Below are 23,540 nucleotides of genomic sequence, written 5' to 3'. Positions count from 1 at the left end.
GTTGCAGTCCTTCTTCTAAACGGATTAGAAGCTTCGTCATTGTCCGTCAAAGTGCGATCGTAGCATGTCCGAAGCGGTAGTCCATACTGTCAAAAGGAAGGAGAGAAGGATACGAAAAGAAACTATAACCCCCATAAAGCTCCTTGAGCTGCGGAGCCAATGAGAGTGTTTGTTGAAGGGGGGGAGGCGGATGGTACATCGCGCATGCGCTTCTGTGTCGCATGTGGAGGACTGGAGGTCAGCGCTGCCGGAGGACGAGGTGAGTGCGGAGCGTGTCTGGTGTGTGTGGGCCCCGGTTTTAGTGGCTTTCCCGGGCTTTACTTTGCCTCCCGCTGCCTTCTGTATCCCGTTTCTTCTAGCCCTTGTCGACAGTTGTCGCAGCTCGACTCGTTCCATGGATGATAGACTAAGGCGGCCAGTGTGACCCCCAGTTTGACATCCCCACTCAAATGACCTCCTCCCGCAAGAAAAGCTTGGCTTGTGGAGGTGGGCGAGCCAGCAAACCAACAGCGAGGGCCCCCCAAGGCACTTGTTTGGCTCCAAGGGCCCGTGTGCGAGTCGATCCATGAAAGGGTTTGGCATGAGATTCATGTAGCAAATGTAACAAGCATTGAAAATGCAATAGGTCTCGCCTTTAAGTTAAAGCCATTTGCTTTGCTATACAATACCATTAGCAAAGCAAATGGCTTTAACTCAATCAAAGCACAGTAAACGGTGCGTATGTACAATGCACCACACTTCAAAGTACTGGAAAAATGAGAAACTTGCAGCAGTACCGGGGTAAAAGCATGCGTGTTTGGATGCAGGCAGTAAATATTAAATTAAAAATAAATGAGAGATATCCACATTGCATTTGTCATGAAGCAGTGGTGTTTAGTGGCTATTCAATATTCATTGATAATACCCATAAGGCCAAAGGAAGAAAATGCGTGCAAAAACTCACTGTCAGAATTTCAAGCTCAATTCCTCAGTGACTATAAATTCGCCAGTACATTTGTGTTCATTACTGTTTTATTTATGTATGAAGATGTGTTGAATATATATGGCTCAGCACTTTAGCAGAGTGTTAATAAACTACTACATGTAAACTGATGGCATGAGTTAGGTGGCCTCAGTATGACTCCCACTGACAGAGCCAGGTTTGTTTTATTTGTGTGTCCATCGAAGGACATCAAAAATACACATCTGAAAAATGTGTGTGCCTCATCTGAGAGTCTATAGAATATGCAGCATAGTAGGACTATTTTTCCTCTCCCTTTTGTGGAAGTCCCCGCATACCTCAATCTTCGAAGCAAAGAAAGTAGTGCCAAGGTAGTGAGGGGGAATTACTTACCATTGCCACTAAATTATTTTTAAAAAAATCAGTATAATGCTGAGGGTGGTGTTAAACGTTCCCCAGTCTTCACTATCCATATCCCCATCTTTGTAAACCAGCATCTCTCACAATAGCTCCTCAAAGACTTGTACACAAAAGTTGTCTTACTTTTGAAACTCAAGACAGGCAGAACCAGGAAGTCGACCAACCTATCGAATGCGTTAGCAATAAAAACCAAACATTATATACGTCAATAACTAGTGTTAGACCTTTGGCGTGAGTCTCCCATTTTTTCTGATTGCCTCCTCTGTTTTTGATATGTTTTGCTGGTTTTAGATGCTTTGGACACAGGGCCACTGCTATTCAGTGCCACAGTGCAAGTGCTCCCAATGTTAAATGGGTGTATTGATTAGTGACTCCATGATTGGGTTATTTGATTTACTTGTCAGACCCTAGTAAAGTGCACCATATGTTCCCAGGGCTTGTAAGTCAAATGCTGCTGATGGGCTTGCAGCACTGGTTGTGCCACCCACAGAAGCAGCTTGTAAAGTGTGTCTCAGGCCTGCCACTGCAGAGCCCGTGTGCTGTCTCTGGCTGCCATGTTAACTGACCATGTGCACCCACTTGCCAGTCCCTAAACCTTCCATCATCTTCATATCAGACACCCCTAAGGTAGGCCCAAGGGCAGGGTGCATTGTAAGTATAAGGTAGGACATGCCCTGGTGTGTGGCATGTCCTAATAGTGAATTACAGCCATTTTCGTTTTTCACTATTGCAAGGCTACCTGTACCCCATAGGCCTAAATGGGCAGTTTGATTATTACATCTTATAATCCTAACTGACTCGGGGAACTTGGTAGAAATGCGAGTTTAGTATGCCTGAACTCAGAATGATAAAATACATCTTTTAGGAAAGTTGGTTTTAACATTCTGTGTTTGAAAATACCACTTTTAGAAAGTAGGTATTTTCTTGTGTAACTGTCCAAGCCTGCCTCTGCTAGGTTGTGTGTTGTGTGTCTGGTTCTGTGAGTGACAGGGGCTGGGGGATTTCAGGGGAGAGGGTGAGTCAGCACAGGGCTGAATAGAGAGATCTGCAGGTAGATGGGTGGGAGGAGTTGCACCTGGGACCTGAATAAGGATGTGCTTTCCCTCCACAATGTTGGCTCCACCTCCTCTGGTGCGTCTGATGTCCCTGGTCTACCCTGTGAAAGGAAAGGAGTAGTCTTGTCAACAACGTGCTCCAGGACTGACCAGAACTGGTTGGACTAGGCAAAGGCCTCTCTGCCTTCTGAGAACAAAGAGAAAAGAAGTATAAATATGGGGACCTAGCCCCCAAGACTTTAGATCACTTCTGGAACAACAAGACGAACCTCTGCCAAGGAGAAGAATCAAAGGAAGCTATAGGAGTTGTACTGCCCCCCTGCCAGTGTGCTGGGTTGGCCTACAGTGGTGTCTTCAGTGCCTATGAGAAGGAACTTTCAAAGGACTTTCATCATCTTGCAGAATATTACTCCAAGGGCTTGAACTTGTGCTTGCCTCCTGCTGACGTCTCGGGGACAAAATACTTCAGCCCCAGCTCCCCTCTGATTTTCCTTGCTGGGAATTCTATCTGCAGAAGCCTACATGTCGCTGGGAGTTGGAAGTGCGACGCAACAAGAAGCGTGTTGCCGCCGCAGCTGTAGTCGCATCACCGGAGAAGCGTGCTGCCGCCGCATCTCCCCAGAAGCGTGTCTTTGTCGTAGTTGTCTGCTGTCGCATCCCGGAGACGCGTGTCACCACCGTGAGGGTCGCCGTCGCAGGGCCTGTCGTGGCTCCATAGTACAGAGTCACCGCAAGGCTACCAGGGCGTGCATGCATAGTCTTAACATCATCTCATCAAGGGCGCCATCTTATCGCACTGGATTGTCGCATCGCATCGAGGCGCCATCTTGCCGCATCGCAATCGGGCCGCAGCATGTGAATGTACGCATCACCTCTCCGGTAAGGATCAAGACCCATCCCCTACTCTGCGAAAGCATTAAGGCGCGACGCGCTGCAAGCCTTTTGTTTATTTTGCGTTACGCATCCAGGTACTTCTATGAGAACTGTCGTATTTACCATCAACTTGAACTAAGTTAATTCTAACATCTTTAAGTCAACTTTGAGTACAGTATTGTGGATTTTTGTCGTTTGTGGTCTTGTTAGGTCTATATAAAGAATACTTATTTATATAAAACCTGTGTGGTGTCCATTTGTAGTGTTTTCACTGTATTACTGTATGTGTTCACAAATGCTTAACACACTACCTCTGACATAAGTCTGTCTGCTCGTGCCAAGCTACCAAGGGGGTGAGCAGGGGTTATCCAGTAGTGTAATCCCCTTTCCCTGACTTGGAAGCATGGGTCCCTATTTGGTCAAAGGTACCTACCTCTGCTAACTAGAGACCCCCAGTTCTAACATTGGAGGTCAGCGGTGAGAATTTGGACTTGCATTTGTAACTCATATACAGTGATTGGTGTACACTACTAGTGAGTGCGGACCAAACGCGACCACATACTTTTTTTGGTAGAATTTCTTTTCCTTGGACTGTTATTTTTCCTGAGAACTGCCAATTCTGACTGCCTTGAGTAGGTCAGCATCTGTTGCATCTATGGATCTCGATTTTGAGGAAGGGAGGTTGGAAACCTATACTTTGAAACAGCTCAAGCATCTCTGCAAGAAATTGAAAGTTGCTACACCAGGCATTTCTAAAAAGGATGACTACCAAAAGGCGCTGAGGGCCTGGGTAGAAGCAAGAAATGCCCCAGCGTCAGTGGTGGAGCCAGCTGGGGATGCAGATAGGCAACTGGATAGGCCAGTGTTTCCAGCCAGGGAAGGGGTACCGTCCCCACCTGGCAGTATCTCTTCCAAAGACCTGTCCCCCAGAGAGTTGGAAGACAGGGAGAGAAATTGGGCACACAAGCTGGAGATAGCTAAACTTAAGATGGGGGTTCAGAGGGAAATAGCGAATCACAAGTTGTCCTTGGAGAGAGAGAGAATAAGAATGGAGCATGAGAGAATGTTGAGGGAGTTAGAGATCAAGGCAAAGGGCTTCGCGATCACTCCCTCTGGTGGCAGCGCACCATCTGTGCCTTTAGAAAGCAGTGTTTATTCCCAAGGATGTCATCAAAGATTTCCACAATCGTGAGGATATTGGGCAGTAGTTTGCAGCCTATGAGATAGCAATGTTGGCCCACTGGGTCCCTGAGAAGGATTGGGGAGCTGGGTTGTGGAGCTGCTTTGAGTGAGGGGAGGGATAATTTGCTAGACCTGCCCAGTGAGAATAGGATGTCTTATGCCCACGTGAAGGAAGCCCTGATGACAAGGTATGGTTTGACCCCAGAACTCTATAGACAGAGGTTTAGGAGTTGCAAGAAGCTGGAGGGAACCACTTGGATGGAATATGTGTCTTTCTGTTGCAGAGCTATGGATGGTTGGGTGAAGGGTAGCAAAGTGGAAACTTTTGAAGAGCTCTATGATTTGTTTGCATGGGACAGGGATGTGGAATTCCTATAGCCCGACCCCCAGGACATATTGTTTGTGGTCAAGGGCAACAAGTTTTCATGTGTGTTTTTGTCCTTGAGACAAGTAAGCCAAACTCCCTGCAGTACAAACCCTTTGGCTGCCAGTTTTCAGTACCACATTATGAATCAGGGAAGGGCACTATATGTAGTCAAGGTAATATGTGTCCATGTGTTAATGCTGTTCAAACTTGTATTTATGGTTAATGCAAAGCCTTTATTTTTAGGGTGAGCGATCTAAGTAAATGTTGCAAGCTCGGACTGTACTACTTACTGACCGTGGTTCCAGTATAAAAATGTGTACACACGTTTTCAGAGTTTAGCAATATGAGGCTATGTATAATGCTCCCAGAATGCTCTGTGATTAGATGCAAATATTTGCAAATGCTTGAAAGCAAGATTGACGAGTCTTTGCTTTCAAAATGAAATGTTCCCAAAAAAAAGCAAGGAGGGAAAAAAGACATTTGGTTAAACTACTATAACATTTTTAGTACCATTTCTTTGCAACATCATTTAGTAAAAAGTGTTGATGTATACTAGTATTTCCCAAATATATTCATAACGGAAAATCAGTGTAACCAGTTTCAATAAGATATTGGGAAACATAAAAATAAACATGCATTGGCAAAGCCAGCAGGTCTGTAATTGATGGTCAGCGTTTTCGTTTTGTCAATGTCTGACTTGGTTTGGCATGGTTTTGTAAAACCAAATTGTTGTGGCAGCTACCGGGCCCTCACCATTGGCAAAAGCAAAAATAGTTTTTGGCCTCAAAAAGCACACATTAGTTCCTAAAACTAAACCAAACTACTTTGTGTGTCGGTATGCTCCTTGTGAAAGAGCAGAATGCTGTCACTCACAGTGAAGCCAGCTGATAGAGACAGAATTTTATTAAACGCAAACGGCCATGGTTAACGCCAGGCCTAATTGGGGGCCAAATATTAAAGAAAGTCTCAAAAGTGCACCCATGGTATATGTCCTTGTATTAAGTGCAGATATACAACTTTCGTGAATTCACTAAAAGTTACAGAAGTAGGCCAGGAAACAGTACTCCTAGAAAATATTTGTGAACTGCACTTTAGCATGAGAAAATATGCATGCGTAGATTTGGTCATACGAAGATCTGAGTGTTTGCATGTTCAGTTTCCCTCCAACAACCTTTTCCCCAAACCTGGAAGAAGTTTCACATCTGCCATGGTCGGGAGTTAAGTTCCAACCTTTCTCAGTATGGGAAAAGATTAGAGAAATGCTGGTGAAAACCCTTAAAACATGCAAGTTAGTAGGTTTGCAGAGACTCAAAAAGGCATTCCAACCCTGGAACTATTGCTTACCATTACCTTTAGCCCCAGTATGTTGATCTGGGGAAACGTGGCAACATAAGGGAATGGCTAGTATTCAAACCCTACCATGGTATGAGCCCTGGCATAATCGGAGAGGCTATATCAGTGATCTTATATAATGTGATGCTGCCATATTTTGTTGCCGTACTACATGGCCCAAAAGGTACAAGTGGATTTTATTACAGGACAAGCAGATTTGTGAAGCAACCTGCCCCATGGACAAGTAGCTATTTTATTAAATTCCACACCCCTGATGGGAGCACTTGTCTGCTAACTGTTTTCCAGAGCTACACCAGCACCTTATTGATAGCAAGTTAACTAACCCTAGGAAGCTTGCTGAGGAGGCGGACCGCTGGGTCAGTACCAGGGTCATGCAGTCCCTGTGGAAGGAGTGTGGTGTTACAAATAAGTTTACCACTCCTTATAACCCCAAAGGTAATGGGTTAGTTGAGAGATTCAACCGGAACCTTAAAGGCATGATCATGGGTCTTGAGGAACCAATGAGGCGTAAGTGGGACGTCCTCTTGCCATGCCTTCTGTTTGCTTACTGTGAGGTGCCACAAAAGTCCCTAGGGCTCAGTCCCTTTGAACTGTTGTATGGCCACCCGGTAAGAGGACCTTTGAGTCTGGTCAAGGACGTCTGGGAGCAATCTCCCAGGAAACCTCCCCAGGATGTATACAGTTGCATGCTGGCCTTCAAGTACCAGACTCTGCGATTCAGAGAGCTCGCTCAGGCGAATCTGGAAGCCAGCCAGGAAGAGATGAAGCGGTGGTACGATCAGAATGCCACTCTGAGCTTCAACCTGGACAGAAAGTTTGGGTCATGGCCCCCTGTAGAGCCTTGTGCGCTCCAGGACAGGTGGACCGGTCCATTTGAGGTGGTGGAGAGCAAGAGTGATGTCACCTACCTGGTGAACTTGCAGTCTCCAAGGAACCCTTTGCGGGTCCTACATGTTCAGCAGCAAGATTGTCGCCAAATGGTGGGACAATTCTCGGATTTGATTTCCTTGGTTCCTGGTGTCACTGAGTGGTGCGTCCATGATGTGGACACTGGGGAGAGTCCTCCTGTGAAGCACAAGGCTTACAGAGTGACTGACAAGGTCAGGACTTACATCAAGGAGGAAGTCTCCAAGATGTTTGCCTTAGGGGTGATTGAGTCCTCCAACAGTCCTTGGGGCCAGCCCAGTGGTCTTGGTCTCAAAGGCTGCCTCGCCTGGTGCCACACCTGAACTCCGGTTCTGTGTGGACTACCGAGGACTCGATTCAGTCACCAGGACTGACGCGCACCCCATCCCCAGAGCTGATGAGCTCATTGATCGGTTAGGGGCTGCACGGTACCTCCGCATGTTTGATTTGACGTCTGTGTACTGGCAGATCGCCTTAACTGTTGGGGCCAAAGAGAGGTCAGCATTCTCCACACCAGATGGGTACTACAGATTCCTGGTTATTCCCTTTTGGGATGAAAAATGCTCCTGCCACCTTTCAGAGGTTGGTCAACCAGGTGTTGGCTGGACTGGAAGATTTCAGTGCCGCCTACCTGGATGACATTGCAGTGTTCAGCGCCAGTTGGGAAGAACATCTGCGCCACCTCTGGGAAGTGTTGATGGCACTGCGCAAGGCAGGCCTCACGATCAAGACGAGTAAGTGCCAGATCGGGCAGGGTTCCGTGGTGTACTTGGGGCACCAGGTAGGGAGCGGCCAGGTGGCGCCCCTGCAACCCAACATTGATACCATCCTGGCATGGGAACCCCAAAGACTCAGACACAGGTGAGAGCCTTTTTAGGAATCACTGGGTACTACAGGGGGTTTGTCAAGGGGTATGGCAACATTGTTGCACCCTTGACTGAGCTGACTTCCAGGAAGCAGCCCAGGAAAGTGAACTGGACTGACACCTGTCAGAAGGCTTTTGACGCCCTGAAGACTGCCATGTGCACAGCACCCGTGCTTCAGGAGCCCAACTTCTCAAAGGAATTAATTGTTCAAACAGACGCTTCAGAGCATGGTGTGGGGGCTGTTCTATCACAGATTAATGAGGAGGGCCTAGACCAACCTACAGCCTTCATCAGTAGGAGGTTACTTCCACAGTAACAGAGGTGGAGTGCAATTGAGCGTGAGGCATTTGCTGTGGTCTGGGCACTGAAGAAGTTGAGACCATACCTGTTTGGGACTCACTTCGGGGTGCAGACAGACCACAGGCCCCTCAGATGGTTGATGCAGATGAGGGGTGAGAACTCAAAGATGTTGAGGTGGTCCATTTCCCTACTGGGAATGGACTTTATGGTGGAACACCGACCTGGTACAGATCACGCCAACGCTGATGGTCTGTCCAGATTTTTCTGCCTTAGTGAAGAGAACACCCAAGGGGAAGGGTAGTTCTCCCCACATTTCAGCTGGAGGGGACACATGTTAGACCTGGTACCATTGGCGTGAGTCTCCCTTCCTTTTTTGTTTCTGACTGCCTCCTCTGTTTTTTATATGTTTTGCTGGTTTTAGATGCTTTGGGCACTGTGCCATTGCTATTCAGTGCCATAATAAGAAAAATGTGAATTCAAAAAAATAAATACGTTTTTAATAGAGATCATTTGAGTGCGTCAGATCCATAGCTGTAGAGTATAAGATTTATAGAAGTAGTAAAGTTGATAGACATGTACATATTAAGAACCTGGTCTCTGTCTACCCTCTCACTAGAGCACATCGGTTTAATTTGAGGGGTTCTGAGAGCAACTTGAACTCAATCATTCACTTGGTAAGCCTAGAGAAAAGCAATTGTATTAGATTCTTCTTGAAAATATTGTTTTATTCAGTTCTGATGGAGAGTTACGATTTTCTGCACTTAAGTTGGGATGCTGTTTGCTGAGTACCTGACTAAGCGAATGATCTTAATTTTGTCATACTTCTAGCATGTGAGAACGAAGGAGTGAAAGTAGTGTATTTTAGAGTGGTCGATCAAGCATTGAATATTGGATAAAGAGTTCACCCTAAGTGTGCTCTGCATGTTATGTAGATAGGCTCTGTCATGTAGAGTGTCTTTTTTTTTTTTACTGTTTCTTTTGGTCTGTGATGAATGATGTGAACAATTTATGTTCTGGCCCCTAAATTCCAAGGTCTGTAAATCTGGCTATCAGTGTGAGGTAGAGTCTTCTGTCAAAGGATGAGTCTAACAGTGCTGTTGCTATCCGTTATGGCCTTCATTTATCCCATGTTTGAGCAAGCACCAAGTATGTCTCCCTCATTGTTTTTAAGTCCTTATGGTCGGAAGCTATCAGTTCTTAAATATGTTTTTAGATTACCAGTGAAGAGTTTTTACACAAAGCGTTCATGGAACTTGGCTGGATACCCATAGCAAACCTATTGCTAGTATTACCTGTCCAGGCAGATCCTTCTAGAGTCCTATGTCTGCTATTATTAATAATGTAGTAGGGCTAGCTAAACAAAACCTGTCCAGAGACAATTCTACCATGATGTTTTTGATATAGACAACGTAAGGTTGACTGAATGTAAGAGCCCAGTATATTTTTTTTTTATGCCATGCCACTTGAGAGCATTTAGAATGGTATTGTGTTTGTGTTAGACAATTAAGAGCCTGGTAGACCATTTGAATCGGCCATTAATTTGCTCCAAAAATTATAGATACTGCACTAGTACGTTAATACCTTTTGTGGTCTCAAAGTGTTTTCCAGGCTATCTGTTTCTCCATCTTCTTTCTGAACTACACTGATGATCCTAATATGGTATCCTAATCTATCTAGCTGTGCTAAAAAGAAATTCAAACACAACCTTCTCAAACAACTTCCGGAAAAACTAATAACTGATATCTACTACAGCGTGAGCAATGGCAACAAGAAAACAAACTTCGTCTTCTACTCTAAACGCCCTGCAAAATGGAGAAACTTCTTACCCCTCTACCTAAAAGTCACCAATTCTATCTAAATCCCCTATGGTACTAAACTCGTCACTTCCCCCTCCCTAACCTGTAGAGGGGAATTCTACATTTCTATCTTTAGGACAGGGAACATACTTATACAAGCTACAGACCATAAACTCACCATCTTTTACTAGCACTTCCCGTCCCTTCTAGCTAGCTTATCACAACATAGCCATGTGCCCCAATCTCCCCGCTCCCTTCTGCCCTCTACTGCCAATCCTGGACCTTCACACCCGCTAACTCCACTGACTTGTTACACATCTTTGTTAAACCCTCTGACACACCAAGCAACAGTGATGCCCCCTGTGAAACACACATTCACCAAGTAATTACTAGATTGACTTCAACTGCACCCACCCCAACCTGCGAATTTACGGTATTAAAACCCACAGACATACACCTGGAACCTGATGACGCTAGACCCAACTCCAGACCACTTGCCATGGGCTCACCCCTCTCTACCAATGCTGACCCTTCTCTGCTCCCACAAAATGTCCACATCTCCAACCTCTGACAAAGGCCCTCCCTGTAGTGAAGCTCACTCGCCATCCTTAACCACGAGACCGGATGCATATACACCCTCTTTTACAGATACAAACTTCACTGATCGACTTTCCCAGCTCCTGAAGCGAATAGAACTAAAACTGGATTCACTAGCTACAGACCTTTTACATGTAAAAAAGGACCTTCTTATCGGGGCCAAGTTAACCCACTACCATAATCATAGGAGGGAGAAGTTGTCTCCATCTATAGGTTCTCCAACTATCAGCCTACATCCCTACTGGACCGCTATTCCCTTGAATCGTGCATCCTACAGAAATCAGCGAGCTTGCAGACCGGTATCTGATTCAGCAGCCAAAGCTCTCTTAAAATCGTACATCACTATGATGCAGAATACGAGTCACACTCCTCTGTCCACTATCCCATTAATCATGGGCACAAATAGAATCCCTAGACCGTGCACCTCGCTTAGACTGCTCAATATACCACTATTCAGACACTTCATACCACAATCAATAGCTCTAGCCTACTAACATGCATGCTCCTAAACTGCAGATCAGCAGTTAAACATGCCACAGATATTGCAGAAGCTATCCTGGATAAGGCTATAGGTATTGCATTTCTCACTGAAACATGTCTCAATGAACACTCAACACCCATTCTAGACCTGCTCATGCCTCCCAGATATTCCACTATTCAACAGGATAGACAAAAGAGATTAGGTGACGGTCTGGCAATCCTACACAAAGAAGGAATCCAGAGTACTACTTTAACGACCTCAGAATACTCAACTTTCAAATACCTTGGAGTTGAACTTGCAACCAAAGGCACCTTTCCTATCAAACTTCACAACATATACCAACAGCCTGGTGATCGCACCCTCTTCGCAGAGGAACTAACCGACCTAGTAACACAGTTCTCCCTATTGGACTCGAAGGACGTTTTCTTGGGCGACTTCAATATTCAATGGAATAACTCAGATGCCACTGTTCGCCTCCTAACTAACCTTGATTTAAATGATCTCAAACAATTCTGCAATTAACCAACCCATTGTAAAGGCTCCACCCTAGATGCTATAATCAGCAAAAATTATCTGATCTCACTTCAATCCATCACACCGATCGACTGGTCTGACCACCATCTCATACTTTTTAATACCAAGACCCTTCTTAAAGCTCACACAGCACCTTCCAAAAAACCTACACACTAGGCTAGGAATATCAAACAAATTCCTATAATGGAATTGGAATCCAGGGTACGGACCCAGTTACAGTATCATCCCCTTGCTCACACTGCGGAGGACCTCACCGCCCACTACAATACAACAATGAATCTAGAAAAATACAATTGAAATCCTGGTTCATCTCCGATCTGAACAATGAGAGGAGACACCTTAGGCAAGCAGAAAGGACTTGGAGACAGTTCCCCTCTACAGTGCACCTCTGCAAGATCTGCAAGACTTTCATATAAGAAATGTACCTTTAGAGAAAAAGCCCCCTTCTTTCGCAACCAACTTGACCACGCTAAGCACAGACCTAGGGAGCTCTTCAACATCCTCAAACGACAAACTACCCTTACCTCCCCTCTAGAAATAACAGCCTCCAATAAACACTGTGAAGAAATTACCAATTTCTTCATTGATAAAGTAGTAACAATTGAGCAATCCATCATCCAAGTGGATAATCCGTCTCCTGTTCCTCCCCACCCTCACTGTCTTACTTTCCTCCACGTTTGCCCCCACTCCATATTTAACTAATGACCGATTGGTCCCAACTATAACGAATGTAGACTATGATCTTCCTCAACCAAAAAATGATGCTAATTAGTCTGATTTCAAACCCATGACAGAAAGAGAAGTCTTCAATGTAATTGCAAACCTGAAGCCCACACCCCACACCTATGACCCTCTCCCATCCTCATTAGTACAAAACCTCAACCATATTATCGCCCCATCTTGGACAAAAATCATTCATTCATCTCTCTACTCAGTACATGTACTGACCTCCCTCCAACTAGGCCAAATCACTCCCATACTCCCAAAAATAGCGGCTGACCCTAACGACCTCAATAACCTCAGGCCTATCACCAACCTTCCGTTCTTAGCCAAAACTATGGAGTAATGCGTTCTTTTACAACTCAACCAACATATAGAGGATTTCCACCTCCTGGACACCTTCCAGTCAGGATTCAGAAAAGGCTGTAGTGCTGAAACTGCTTTGCTCAATAGCACAGACGATATTCGCAGATCCCTGGATGAAGGTGACACATGCCTCCTAATCCTACTTGACTTCTCAGCAGCGTTTGATACTGTTAATCACCCAGCATTAATCGAGACACTCAAGAACCGCAGTGGTATCAATGGCACACTCCTGAGCTGGTTCTCATCGTAACTTCAACATCGCTCACAATAAATACAAATAAATAACAGTTAATCAAAACAAATACTAGTGCCCCACTGTGTTCCCCAAGGCTCAATTCTCGCCCCATTCCTTTTTAATCTCTTCATGGAGCTCCTGACAGTGATTCTGAGCCAAGCAGGGGTCAGATATCCCCTAAATGCCGATGACACTCAACTGTACTACCATATTAAATCACTGAATGACATCCTACATTTGAAGGAAACACTGATCAAGATACAAACCTGGCTTAACAACCACTTAAAGTTGAACCTCAACAAAACTTAACTACTACTTTTCTCACCGAAAAACAACCCTCTACCAATACAAGTCTGGCTCTTGAACCTTGACGCACTAAATTGTTTTCTAACACTATCCAACTCCATAAAGTCCTTGGGCATCACTCTGGACAAAAACGTGTCTTTGAAGGACCACATCCAACAATTCTGCCAAAGTGGCACCGTACACTCTTAAGCACCTCAAGAAAATCAAACCTTTTATACCGTCTAATGATTTTAAGTTGGTAGTGCAGTCTCTTGTCCTCTCAAAATTGAACTATGGCAACGCCATCCTCACAGGAACTCAGAAATCCCACCTTTTCACCCTTACAAACGTTCTCAACTCAGCCGCACAACTTCAGGTGTTGAACAATTTGAGCACATCTCACCGGCTTTCAAGAGCCTCAACTGGCTCCCCATTGAAGGACGATGTATCTACAAAACTACTTGCATTACACATAGAACCCTGCACACTCACAACCCAATCTACCTTGGTGCCAAACTTTCCAAATCAGGGAGTGCTAGGGCTCCGAGAAGCTCCAATGCACTACTTCTCATTCCTCCCAAACTGAAAAAGAAATCTTCGCACTCTCTCTTTCATGGGTAATGCTCCCAGGATCTGGAACTCGCTCCCTAGAGATCTCCAATGTAACCCATCCTTTTCCTGCTTTAAACGGGACCTTAACCCCTTCGCTGCCAGGCCTTCCCCCCTCCTGTGCCACGCCCTTTTTTGACTATTTGGGGTAGTGCGCACTAAGGCCCCTGTAACTTTTTGACCACATAAGGTATCCACATCAAATTTGCGTCCTTTTCTTCCAACATCATGGGGATTCTGAGGGTACTCGGGGTTAGTGGATTCCCCTGGAGGGGTCACAGAAATGAGCCAAAATACAGCAAAATGTAGTTTTTTGGGGGGGGGGGAAATGGGAAAAACAGGCTGCAAATGAAAGCATCTGGGTATTTCCCTGCAAGTGTTATCAAAAAAGGGTTTGTGGGGCTGAAATCACCATTTTCCCAGCTTTTAGGGGATATCAGACTTTTGTCAGAAACCCAACATTTTTTACACAGTTTTGGCATTTTTCTGGGACATAGCCTATTTTTGCTATTTTTTGTGCTTTCGACCTCCTTCCATTTAATGGTAGAAATGGGTACAAAAGCAATAATGGATCCTGGAAAGCTATACATTTTGGAGAAGTAGACAAAATTCTGAATTCAGCAAGGGGTCATTTGTGTAGATCCATCAAGGTTTCTTTATAGAAACTAACAGTTAAATACAGGATAAATTGAAAATTTGTTGAAAAAAAAGCGCCTTTTGTGTCAACGTTTTCACCTGTAACTTCTAATTTTTACAGCTCTTTGAAAGCAATATACCGTTACATCCGCTGGACATTTCTGGTTGTGGGGATATATAGGACTTGTAGGTTCACCAAGAACCCGACGAACTGAGCAGCAACTTGCAATGGTTTTTTATTATGTACCGGGTATATAGTAATTATTCTGTAAAAATGTGTACATGGGAAAAATCGGTATGAAAGACACCTATGTATTTCTGAAATGGGAACAAAATAGAGTATAGAAACAGTAGATATTTGCACATTTCCGAAATTGGGAATACTCATGAGAATTATCAGTCATTTTTTAGAATGACTTCTTTTTTACACAATGTCTTTCATTTGGAAGGCAGAAATGCATCGAAAGTCAATAGGTAATCCGAATTACCCTAAGTCTCCTGATAAAAATTGTACCTCAATTGTAGGGGTAGGCATAGTGCCCACGACAGGAAATGGCTCAAAACCCAACGTGAACACACCACATTTTCACAATGCAAAATTACCCTTTTTTTAGCAAAGTGCCTAGCTGTAGTTTTTTAACCCTAGCTCTGCCGGCACCTAGGGAAACCTAGCAAACCTATACATTTTTGAAAACTAGACACCCAGGGGAATCCAGGATGGGGTGACTTGACTGCCTCCCACCAGGTTCTGTTATCCAGAATCCCTTGCAAACCTAAAAAATTGCCAAAAAAACGCATTTTCCCCAAATTTCTCTGGTGGAAAGTTCTGGAATCTGAGTGGATCCACAAATTTCCACCCACTCCGCATTCCCCAAAGTCTTCCGAGAAAAATGGTACCTCACTTGTGTGGGTCGGCCTAGTGCCCGCGACAGGAAACGGCGCAAAACACATTGTGGACACACCTCAATTTCGCTGTGAAAAATGAACCTTTTTTGGCAAAGTGCCTAGCTGTAGTTTTTGAACCCTAGCTCTGCCGGCACCTAGGGAAACCTACCAAACCCACACATTTCTTAAAACTAGACACCCGGGGGATTCCAGGGAGGTATGGCTTGCGTGGATCCCCCAACGTTTCCTTACAGAGAATGCCCTGCAAACCTCAAATTTAGCTGAAAAAATCCCCTTTTTCACACATTTTTGTGTGGGAATGTTGTGGTATCACCGGGCTGACACAAATCACCTACCACCCAGCGTTCCCCCGGGTCTCCCGATAAAAACGGTGCCTCACTCGTGTGGGAGGCCCAAGTACCCGTGACAGGCAAGGAAGGGCCCAAAACGTATTGAGGCGTCATTAAAATTGCCTACCTCAAAACGACCTGGTTTTGCAAGGGGGGTCACCTGGGTTTTTGGCCCGGTGCTCGGCGGCCACCTAGGGTAACCTACCAAACCCACACATTTCTGAAAACTAGACACCTGGGGGATTCCAGGGAGGTATGGCTTGTGTGGATCCCCCAACGTTTCTTTACCCAGAATGCCCTGCAAACCTCAAAGTTAGGCAAAAAATTCACATTTTTCGTACATTTTTGTGTGGGAAAGTTGTGGCATCAGCGGGCTGACAGAAATTTTCTACCACCCAGCGTTCCCCCAGGTCTCCCGATTAAAAACGGTGCCTCACTCGTGTGGGAGGCCCAAGTACCCGCGACAGGCAAGGGCCCACAACGTAGTGAGGCGACATGAAAATTGCCTACCTCAAAACGTCCTGGTTTTGCAAGGGGGGTCACCTGGGTTTTTGGCCCGGTGCTCGGCGGCCACCTAGGGGAACCTACCAAACCCACACATTTCTGAAAACTAGACACCCGGGGGATTCCAGGGAGGTATGGCTTGCGTGGATCCCCCAACGTTTCCTTACCCAGAATGCCCTGCAAACCTCAAATTTAGCTGAAAAAAATCCCCTTTTTCACACATTTTTGTGTGGGAAAGTGATGGAATGCGATTAGCTGATGCATTATTTATTACTGTTGGATATTGATGTCATACGCAAGACCCAGAGAGTGTATTCAGACTTGACACACTGGTGCGCGTTTGTATCTTACGCATGTGATGTAAATTCAAAGGAGCACAAGGATAGGTTCACAAGCTGCATATACATACCATTCAGGGTAGTGGTCTTGGTGTTACTTGGGTCCTGGTTTTGAGAAAAATGAGAATTTTATTCCTTTACTTAATTCTTCATGGTTCTTAATAAAGTTTGTTGATGGTGGAGTATGTTTCATGTTTCTACTGACACCTAGTTGGGTTTGACAAGTAGGGATTATCAAGAGAAGGACCATTATTGACCTTAAGTTTTTCCTTCATCTGTATAGTCGGAGTTGTAAAATGTTTGGTTTCTGCCCATTGAATTCCCGGTGTGCAATTCATAGGCCTGTGTTCAAATATGTTTGCTTTGATGGGCCCATTTTTAGGTTGAGTCTAGGCAGTGCATGCGCTGTCTCAAGACATGCAGAAGTCTGCTCTAGTGGCTTCGACCACGCCCATCACATTAGATTGGTTTCCTTGCGTGCCGTGCATAAATCTGTGTTTTTAATAGGTCTATCTGTTTTATTTGTCCCGCCTTGTGGTGGTTTGTTCTCTCCCATAGCGACTGTCCCAATTACATGTGGCCCTCCCCTTATCGGAATTTATGTGGTTTGTTGCACTATTTTAATCTAATCGCATCCTTCTCCCCTGCTGTCTCTCGGGCTCTGCGGGCACTGTCATTTGTTCTGCCTGCTGCCTCTCAAGCACAGTCATTTTTTCCACCATACTTATTTGTTTTGATCTGCGCCGCTCCCCACCTATATTTATTTAGTTTAACATGATTCTGGGGATTTGTGGGCAGCGTGTCACACAGCAATTTCAATAAACATGGCAACCGTGCGTGCCCACCTCCTTATTTAATTTAGTAACATTTATGCTGCTGTCGATTGTGGACGCTGTTCAGCAGCCGTCGTGTTTCTGGCAATGATTCAGCACAAGTATAAACATAACGGGCGGTCACAGGAAACGAGTTTGCAAACGCATATTCTGGCATGGCCTCATAGCTGGATAAAATGGATAATGCATCCCCTCAACTTGTTTTACCCTGGAGTGCTAGGTGCAGGGAAGCTGCTTTGTTTGTTTATGCTGACATGGACTGGACTTGGCCAGGTGGCTGCCGCGCCCGGGAGCTCTTTCTACACCAGATACCGGCGATGCGCAGCCTCAGAGCAGTGAGAGCAGTGCTCGCCATGGAGCTCGTAGGTGAGAGCCGGAGACTGGGGCAGGAAGACTGCATAGTTTATCTTGACATGGGCTGGACTTGCCTGGTGGCAGCAGTGTCCTGGGGCTCTCAACACCTGATACCGGGAAATATGTGGCCGCAGAGCAGTGGGAGCTGCGCTCGCCATGGAGCTCCAGGTTCCTGCTGCTTGGCCACTGTGGCTGCTGCCCAAGGTTAAAAAAAAAAAAAAATCAAGGGTCTTTCTGTCTTCTGACATCTCGGGTCGAAAAAAATCACAATACTCCTTTTTCCCGGGATTACGTATATTATTCATTCCCGTTTTACGCAAATACCCCTGTGCCCTATTCTTCCCATTCATTATCTCCACCCAGTCACTTTTATATCTCCTCCTGCCCGAAGGCCTTTTCCCCTCAAATGTTTTTCTTTGCTCCAGTCCTCTCTACCCATGCTTATATCTCAGGACCTCTCCCCAGTTTATACCCTAGTACGTCTACCCCTACTTCTTCTGTAGTACATCCACTACACCCATTACCCTTCTATCTCTCCTGCTGCTTAAACCCACCACCTCTAGATCTACTGTTTCTGCCTGTACCCTAAAACCTTTACCCATGGCCAATACCCCGTGCATGTGCTACAGCTTATGACCTAATGCTTCTACTGCTGCCTATACTGTTTTACCTCTAGAGCTGCCTTATACCGTAGTACCTCTACCCTTACTCTACTACCACTCAATGCACTGCTATCTACCCCACTACTTGTACCCTAGTACCTGTGCCCCTCTCTATCCACTAGTGCATTTCCTCTGCTTCTTCGCTTCTACCTCTGTGCCTATGCCATAGCGCCTGTCCCTATATTTAACCCTAGAACCTCTACTTATACCCTCGTACCACTACCTATTCCCCATCTTTACCCAGGTACATCTACCCACTCGAATAACATGGTACCCCTCCCTCAGTGTCCCTCCCTATTCCCAAGCACCTCTACACCTGCCTGTAGCCTGGTACATCTACTACCACAGAAACCAAGCATCTCTAGCGCTGCCTACTTTCTATTATCTTCCCCACCCCTTACTCATCACCCTTCTTCTCCTAACCACTTTTCTTCTATTTCCTTGTTCACTGTGTCCACTATTATCTGGTAATTGGCGTTTACTAACTGTCTGATTTTCAAGGACAAAGTTGTCCTCATTTAGTAGTTCTACAAACTGATGTATAGTTGTCAGTCACCACTGGTCTGTAATCAGTCGTGGCACGTAACCAGTATGTTGGATTCCTCCAAGGCCTCCTTTAACAAAAGGCTGTTTTTAGGTCTCGCCGGGCGTAGGCTGCGCGCAAGCGCAGTCTTGCTGGCGAGGTTTAATGTGAACGGGTATTTTCTGTAAGGGGCTTTAAGCCCCGCCCCTCTTTTCCATTAGCTGGCGTCACTGTTTATGGTAAACGGTGGCCAGCCATTGGAACAGAGCTGTGCATGACGTATTTGCTTGGCTTTTTGAGTCATCCCACTTGGGCGGCCTTGCCTGAATTACGTTGGTCGCAAAACATTCGTTATCTTTATGGGGCCATGTATTTCAAACACATGGCCCCATAAAGACAAGAAACCTTTTAGCAGGCGAGTCTGGCAGAAAAAGCCGAGCAAATGCGTCATTGCAAGCGCTTGTGATACTGGGGCTCCTTAGACTTTCGTGCACAACTCCCGTAGCTATAGTTCCATGGCGTGATCCTGTGATACTGTTCTTATTTCTTCTAGAATGGCGTCCCATGGAGCCCCACTTTATTCTGACATTCAAACCTCAGAACACTAATTTACATTAGAATGCTCAATCAAAATTATTTGTCGAATCATATAGAAGTAGGACATTCTGCGTAGTAGAAGTACTTTCATCACCTTCGGACGCAGTTCGATTCCCGGGCTCACACATCGGCTGCTCCTTACTCTAAGTGACAGTGTGTCGCTATTTGTGTCATTGGCCACGGAAGGCCCCCCTCCCCTGCGCCTCACGTTCCGGAAGTGGGCGGAGGCGTAGCTCTGTCAGTGATAGTTTTCAGTAGTGGAGCTTTGGAGGGTGACATTTACTCATGGAACTCCAGGGGCTTTAGACGAAAGCCCAGGTGGACCCGGGGCTCTGGATTTCTCTCCCGTCCGGATGTGCTATGCATGGCCGGCCTCCTGGGCACGTCACTGCGGGCTCTGCACAAGGCCCACGGGCCGGACTCGGTGGCTGCACTGGTGCCACAAGTGGTGCGAGTCCTGGAGTTGCTCGAGGCCTTCGCCGAGTGCGGAGACGACCAGTGCCGGGGCCGGCAGGCGCTGCGAGCCCTGCGAACGCTGCGGGCCGAGGTGAGGGTGCACTCACAGGAGAGGTTGTTTCGCAGTGGATTAAAACGGCATCTCAATTCAACGCCACGCAGGTGTCGCAGTGTAGAGATTTCGTTCAAAGGCGTGATGTTTGAACAGAATACAATGATTTCTAAAACCTCTTGGCTGACCGTCATTTGGCGGATCCTAGTTTCAGTTTCAGCCATAAAAATGCCCGTATTCATTCTTTAAATCTGATTGAAAAGATGCAAACGCGCCTTTGAAAGGAACGTGCAGGGACATCTTAAGGATTTTGGGGTCCTGGCCCAAACTATTTCTGGGGGGGCCCTTTTTGGAACAGCTTTGAATTTAGGATCGAATTTCAGCTTCTTCATGCCCTCTTTGCCCAGGTCATTGATCATGCAGTGGCACACACTTCCCAATTCTAAGTGTTTCCATATAATATTCAGGGATTGTAATGTGTGTTTTCAATATTGTAACACAGCAGTGGCTCACTAATATTACAGCAAATAATCTCTGTGACACCCTCCTATTTCTTATATACCATTTCCTGTTTTGATCAAAAAAAAAAAAAAAAAAAAACCTTTTTAGGGATGTTGCATGAAACATAAACCCTACATTCCCCCGCTAAATGTCTGTAACAGACTTTCGCACATCACCCACATTCAAAATAAATTAAAGGAAAACTGGTCTTAAAATCTGTTTAAGAATTATTCTAGATCATCAGGGCATCTTGTTCTAACTCTTTCCCTCTCCAATGTCTTTCTCTTTTCTCAGTCTCTTTCCCTGCTCGTGTCTCACTCTTTTTCGGTCTTTGCTTCCCCTTTTGCATGCCCCCCCCTCGCTCTCTTTTATCCGGCTACCTGCGCCAGTCTCTCTGCCGAACCTTTCTTTGTGGCTGTCTGTTGTCATGGCAGCCCGGTGCGGCCACAGCACACAAGAGGCGGGGAGAGTCAAAGCTTGCACCCCCGGACCGTCTCCGCTACACCGGCCCATTATGGTCCGCTGAGGATTCCATTCCACTGCACGCACAACCTGGTTGGTAAACACACTTCTATCCACAACAATGGTACAGTCCGGTCGGTAACCAGGAAGCGAAGCACGGCTCTGCGCAATGCGTATACCCAACTAGGTTTGTCGTGGCGCCAACTTTAAGGGTGGTGAAAACTTCAGTTGGGTTGAGGAGGCTGCTCTCAAACATCCATACCCAGTGCTTTACGTGGATGAAAACACTGGGAGGTCTCTCAAAGGTGCGTGGCCTATGTAATTAAGAGCGTGGCTTAAAAACACCTAAATTAAAATTCCGTGTTTAACATAGTGTGCCTCCTGACTGGTATTTTGCTGTTGCTGCCACTGCATCCAGATATATAATACAACAAGCATTTGCAATGCAATAGGTCTCGCATTTATGCAAGTTTGAGCTACTGGCATTGTAAATGACAATGGCTTTTATTTAGATTTCAAAAACCAAAACTTAAATAAGGCATTGTCATTTACAATGCCAATAGCTCAAACTCGCGTAAATGCGAGACTTATTGCATTGCAAATGCTTGTTGAAATTTGGGCTGCAGGTTCTGTTCATGGCCTCAGTGACTTGTAAACTGAACACTTCCATATTGGATTCTTGGCTGCAAATATAACTGCTAGACAGCTGAGACAGACATTGCTTCATCTTAACTGCTAACTCCAGAGTCTATAATATGCTGCATTTACAGGGTGGCTCCCACTCTTTCTGTCCCAACTTAGGTCCCTGTTTCTCTAGATGGGTGTTAGGGCCTCCCCCACACCTGGGAAGAGGGCCTTGTGCCGGGATCAAACCGGAGGGCGCAAGGGGCTAATCAACTTAAGCGCCATCTCACCTCTCTCCTTTTGTCTTCTTGGTTATATATGTTAGCAAAAATGCTTATAACACTTTTTTATTATAACTTTTCAACATGCAGTACAGCAGTCACACTGCTCTACAACATATCTTAAAAAAATTGGCAAAGCCAATAACTCCGGCTAAACACTTGTATGGTCCCAAAGGCGGGATCTATTGGCTATGCCAATGCTTGTTGACAATGTCATTTTGTATTGGCTGTTCTGTTGCATATGTTGTAACTTTTTGTAATTTGGATGATAGTAATAAAATTTAACATCAAACATGGGTATCACAGTTGTCCTGCGATTCGTAACTGGTTTTTATAAAATGTTCTTGAGAACACTCTAGTATAGTGCCTTTTTATGTAATGGGTTCCTGGCTGAGTTTGTCCAAAATCCCAAATGGCTCCAAGATTTAGTAATCATGTTTCATGGCAGCCATCGATGAAATCGCCCCTTTAAAACAGAACTCTTCTAAACCCACATCACCCAAGACAGCATGGTTCTCCCCGGAACTTCATATAGAAAAAACCAGCAGAAAAATCTTGAAAGGAAATGGCGTCACACCAAACTCGAAGCTCATAAAGAAAAATACAGAATCGCCTTGTCCATCTACCATAAAAATATTAAACGAACCCGCAAGTCCTACATAGCCCTTCAATTTAGCACAGCTAAAAACACTCCCAAAGCTATGTTCCTACTTCTGAAAACCTTCACACACCCCACAGCTTGTGAATCTACAGAAGCCCCCTCTCAAACACTCTGCGATAAAATTAGTGACCACTTCATACAAAAAATCGACACCATCTATAACAAAATAATCTCCTCTAAGAACCCTTCCTCTCCAGATATCAACCTGGACATCCCCCCGCACTTCTCACCCAACCCCTCCACTCTCCTAAAATTCCCTCATTCCCTCATTCACACAAGAAGACACCGAGTCCATAATGGCCACAATCTCCTCCGGCTCTCCCTTAGACACAATCCCGGCCAAGATCATGGCATCCTTAGCAAAACAACTTTCTCACCCAGTCTGTTCCATCTTAAACCAATCTCTGGAGGAAGGTATCCTTCCTGTCGCATGGAAAGCGGCCCAAGTCATCCCCATCAGGAAAAACACCAACTTACCCTCTGATAACCTGTCCAACCTTCGCCCCATTTCCCTCTTGCCTTACCCAAGTAAAACCATTGAAAAACATGTGAATAAACATCTCTCAGACCACATAGAAGCTATAGGTTACCTCGACCCGACTCAATCTTGCTTCCGCCCAAACTATAGCACTGAATCTGCCCTCTTAGCCGTCACCGACAACATCAGACTCTCCTTAGACCAAAACCAACCCACCCTCCTCGTGCTTTGGACCTCTCGGCAGCGTTCGATACGGTCTACCATCAGATTCTGCTTACAAGAATCAGAGAGACAGGAATCGGGGTAACTGCCCTGAAATGGATAAACAACTTCCTTACCAATCGCTCCTAGACCATCAATCTTGGACCTTTCCGGCTTAAGCCTCAGAATCTGACCAAGGGAGTCCCACAGGGTTCGTGCCTAAGCCCGACCATGTTCAACATCTACATCTCCCCCCT

General features: G+C 45.5%; 1 protein-coding gene across 1 annotated transcript in view; it reads left to right on the top strand.

Moving 5' to 3' along the window:
* Positions 1 to 216: 216 nt before the first annotated feature.
* Positions 217 to 23,540, top strand: part of PHB1 (prohibitin 1) — a 57,923-nt gene continuing 34,599 nt past the window's right edge. The window contains exon 1 of the mRNA XM_085640898.1: positions 217 to 259. The gene's annotated coding sequence lies outside the window, so the exon portion shown is untranslated. The remainder of the gene's footprint in view (positions 260 to 23,540) is intronic.

Source organism: Triturus cristatus, chromosome 1_1, assembly GCF_964204655.1.
Source record: "Triturus cristatus chromosome 1_1, aTriCri1.1, whole genome shotgun sequence".
NCBI classification, from domain to species: Eukaryota; Metazoa; Chordata; class Amphibia; order Caudata; family Salamandridae; genus Triturus; species Triturus cristatus.
The sequence above is the reverse complement of the archived record's forward strand: the minus strand, read 5'-3'. Positions and strand labels throughout refer to the sequence as shown.